Below are 4,918 nucleotides of genomic sequence, written 5' to 3'. Positions count from 1 at the left end.
ATTACCTCAAAAAAAATTGGATCCCAGAAAGTTCTTAATACCTTGTACCATAGGCACCATGACCTTTGAGAAGGCTCTGTGTGACCTGGGGTCAGGAATAAACCTCATGCCACTCTCTATAATGGAGAAACTAGGGATTTTTGAGGTACAAGCTGCAAGAATCTCACTAGAGATGGCAGATAAATCAATGAAACAAGCTTATGGACTTGTAGAGGATGTCTTAATGAAGGTTGAAGGCCTGTACATCCCTGCTGATTTCATAATCCTAGACACTGGGAAGGATGAGGATGAATCCATTATCCTTGGAAGACCCTTCCTAGCCACAGTAAGAGCTGTGATTAATTTGGATAGAGGAGAGTTAGTCCTTCAATTGAATGAGGACTACCTTGTGTTTAATGCTCAAGGATCTTCTTCTGTAACCATGGAGAGGAAGAATGAAAAGCTTTTCTCAATACAGAGTCAAACAGAGCCCCCACACTCAACTTCTAAGTTTGGTGTTGGGAGGCTACCATTAAGCTCTGAGTTTCTGTGAAGCTCTCTAAGAGCTCACTATCAAGCTATTGACATTAAAGAAGCGCTTATTGGGAGATAACCCAATGTTATTTAATCATATTTATTTTTATAGACATTTGTTTTCCATTGTCATGTTATGTTTTCTTTAGGTAGATGATCATGTGGAGTCACAAAAACAGCTGCAGAATTAAAGCGGATTCAAAAATAGCATAAAAAATAGCACACCTTGGAGGACAGGCTTATTGGCATTTAAATGCCAGTAAGGATAGCAGAATGGGCGTTTAACGCCCAGTCTGGCAGCATTCTAGGTGTTAAACGCCAGAATTGGCAGACAGACTGGCGTTTAACGCCAAAAAAGGGTGTCTAACTGTCTGGCTGACGTTAAACGCTAGAATTGGCAGACAGACTGGCGTTTAAACACCAGAAAAGGGTGTCTGGTTGGCATTAACGCCAGAAAAGGTAGCAGAGATGGCGTTAAACGCCAAAAATGGCACACAGAGGGCGTTTAAACGCCAGAAAGGTGCAGGGACCAAAATTCTTTGACACCTTAGGATCTGTGGACCCCACAGGATCCCCACTTATCCCACCTCTCTTTCTCTCCTCTTCACACCTTTTCATAACACTCTTCCCCAAACACCATTCACCTATTAAATCTTACCCTCTTCCCCATAATCTCTTCACCACTCATATCCATCCACTATTCCCCAAAAACCCACCTACCCCACCTACCTCACCATTCAAATTCAAAATATTTCCCCCCCCCCAAACCCAACCCCTTCATACACGACTTCACTCTCTCTCTTACCCTATAAATATCCCCTCCTTACCACCTTAAATTTCACACATCATAAACACTTAAACCCCCCCTTGGCCAAATCCAAAACACCCCTCTATCTCCTCCATTTCTTTTTCTCTTCCTTTCTTTCTTCTTTTGCTCGAGGACGAGCAAACCTTTTAAGTTTGGTGTGGGAAAAAGCTCTGCTTTTTGTTTTTCCATAACCATTAATGGCACCTAAGGCCGGAAAAACCTCTAGAAAGAGGAAAGGAAAGGCAATTGCTTTCGCCTCTGAGTCATGGGAGATGGAGAGATTCATCTCAAAAGTCCATCAAGACCACTTCTATGAAGTTGTGGCCAAGAAAAAGGTGATTCCCGAGGTCCCCTTCAAGCTAAAAAAGAGTGAATATTCGGAGATACGACGTGAGGTTCGGAGAAGAGGTTGGGAAGCTCTCACCAACCCCATTTAACAAGTCAGAATTTTAATGGTTCAAGAGTTCTATGCTAATGCATGGATCACTAAGAACCATGATCAAACTGTGAACCCGAACCCAAAGAATTGGCTCACAATGGTTTGGGGGAAATACTTGGATTTCAGTCCAGAAACTGTAAGGTTGGCATTCAACTTCCCAATAATAAGAGGAGACCCTCATCCTTTCACTAGAAGAGTCAACTTTGATCAAAGGTTGGAGCAAGTCCTCACAGGCATTTGTGTGGAAGGAGCACAATGGAAGAGAGACTCAAAAGGCAAACCGGTTCAATTGAGAAGGCCTGACCTCAAACCCGTGGCTAGGGGATGGTTGGAGTTCATCCAACGCTTTATCATTCCTACTAGCAACCGATCCGAAGTAACTGTGGATCGGGCTATGATGATCCATAGTATCATGATTGGAGAGAAAGTGGAAGTTCATGAGATCATACCTCTAGAACTATACAAGGTGGATGACAAGCCCTCCACTTTGGCAAGGTTAGCCTTTCCTCACCTCATCTATCGCCTATGCAATTCAGCCAGAGTTGTCATAGAGGAAGACATCCTCATTGAAGGGGACAAGCCCATCACTAAGAAGAGGATAGAGCAAACAAGAGAGTCTGTTCACGGACCTCAACAAGAGCATGAGGAAATTCCTCATCAAGAAATCCTTGAGATGCCTCAAGGGATACACTTTCCTCCACAAGGCTATTGGGAGCAACTCAACACCTCTTTAGGAGATTTGAGTTCTAACATGGAGCAACTAAGGATGGAGCACCAAGAGCACTCCATTATCCTCAATGAAATTAGAGAGGACCAAAAGGCCATGAGAGAGGAGCAACAAAGGCAAGGAAGAGACATAGACGAGCTCAAGCACTCCATAGGATCTTCAAGAGGAAGAACTAGCCGCCGTCACTAAGGTGGACCCGTTCTTTAATTTCCTTGTTCTTGTTTTTCTGTTTTTCGGTTTTTATGCTTTATGTTTTGTCTATATTTTTGTCTTTATTACATGATCATTAGTGTTTAGTGTCTATGTCTTAAAGCTATGAATGATTCCATGAATCTTTCACCTTTCTTAAATGAAAAATATTTTCTGAAAAAGAAAAAGAAGTACATGAATTTCGAATTCTATCTTGAAAATAGTTTAATTATTTTGATGTGGTGGCAATACTTTTTGTTTTCTGAATGAATGCTTGAACAGTGCATATTTTTTATAGTGAAGTTTATGAATGTTAAAATTGCTGGCTCTTGAAAGAATAATGAAAAAAGAGAAATATTATTGCTAATTTGAAAAATCATAAAATTGATTCTTGAAGTAAGAAAAAGCAGTGAAAACACAAAGCTTGCGAAAAAAAAGAAGAGAAAAGCGAAAAAGAAAGAAAAAAGAAAAAGCAAGCTGAAAAAGCCAATAACCTTTTAAACTAAAAGGCAAGGGTAAAAAGGATCCAATGCTTTGAGCATTAATGAATAGGAGGGCCCAAAGGAATAAAATCCTGGTCTAAGCAGCTAAATCAACCTGTCCCTAACCATATGCTTGTGTCATGAAGGTCCAAGTGAAAAGCTTGAGACTGAGTGGTTAAAGTCGTGGTCCAAAACAAAAAGAGTGTGCTTAAGAGCTTTGGGCACCTCTAACTAGGGACTCTAGCAAAGCTGAGTCACAATCTGAAAAGGTTCACCCAGTTAAGTATCTGTGGTATTTATGTATCCGGTGGTAATACTGGAAAACAAAATGCTTAGGGTCACGGCCAATACTCATAAAGTAGCTGTGTTCAAGAATCAACATACTGAACTAGGAGAATCAATAACACTATCTGAATTCTGAGTTCCTATGGATGCCAATCATTCTGAACTTCAAAGGATAAAGTGAGATGCCAAAACTGTTCAGAAGCAAAAAGCTACTAGTCCCACTCATCTAATTGAAACTAAGCTTCATTGATATTTTGGAATTTATTGTATTTTCTCTTATTTTTATCCGATTTTATTTTTAGTTGCTTGGGGACAAGCAACAATTTAAGTTTGGTGTTGTGATGAGCGGATAATTTATACCCTTTTTGGCATTGTTTTTACATAGTTTTTAGTATGTTTTAATTACTTTTTATTATATTTTTATTAGTTTTATGCAAAAATCACATTTCTGAACTTTACTATGAGTTTGTGTGTTTTTCTGTGATTTCAGGTATTTTCTGGCTGAAATTGAGGGACCTGAGCAAAAATCCGATTCAGAGGCTGAGAAAGGACTGTAGATGCTGTTGGATTCTGACCCTCCTGCACGCGAAGTGGATATTCTGGAGCTACAAAAGCCTAATTGGTGTGCTCTAAATTGAGTTGGAAAGTAGACATCTTGGACTTTCCAGAAATGTATAATAGTCCATACTTTGTCCGAGATTTGATGGCCCAAACTGGCATCTAAACGCCAGCTAGAGACCCTTTTTCTGGCGTAAAACGCCAGAACTGGCACTAGAACTGGAGTTAAACGCCCAAACTGGCATCCAAGCTGGCGTTTAACTCTAGAAATGGCCTATGCACGTGTAAAGCTCAATGCTCAGCCCAAGCACATACCAAGTGGGCCCCGGAAGTGGATTTCTACACTATTTGCACTTAGTTACTCAATTTATGTAATCTTTAGTAACTAGTTTAGTATAAATAGCACTTTTTACTATTGTATTCGGATAGTTGGAAACCCTCTTTTCACTTTTATGTTATATTTGGGAGGCTGGCCATTCGGTCATGCCTAGACCTTTTTCTCTTACGTATTTTCTACAGTGGAGTTTCTACACCTCATAGATTAAGGTGCGGAGCTCTGCTGTTCTTCATGAATTAATGCAAGTACTATTGTTTTTCTTTCAATTCACGCTTACTTCTTCTCCAAGATATACTCTCGTACTTAATTCAGTTAAGTCAGAATGAAGGGGTGACCCGTGACAATCACCCACTATCTTCGTTACTCGCTTAGCCAAGATCCGCGTGCCTAACAACCACAAGCAGTCTACATGATGTTCAACGTAGTCATTGGACGACAGCCAGAGTATATTCTCTTGGGTCTCTAATCCACGAACCGAGTCCGTGAGATTAGAACCTTCGTGGTAGAGGCTAGAACCTATTGGCAGCATTCCTGAGATCCAAAAAGTCTAAACCTTGTCTGTGGTATTCCGAGTAGGATC

This window comes from Arachis hypogaea, chromosome 11, assembly GCF_003086295.3.
Source record: "Arachis hypogaea cultivar Tifrunner chromosome 11, arahy.Tifrunner.gnm2.J5K5, whole genome shotgun sequence".
NCBI lineage: Eukaryota > Viridiplantae > Streptophyta > Magnoliopsida > Fabales > Fabaceae > Arachis > Arachis hypogaea.
This window is presented reverse-complemented; position numbering follows the sequence as displayed.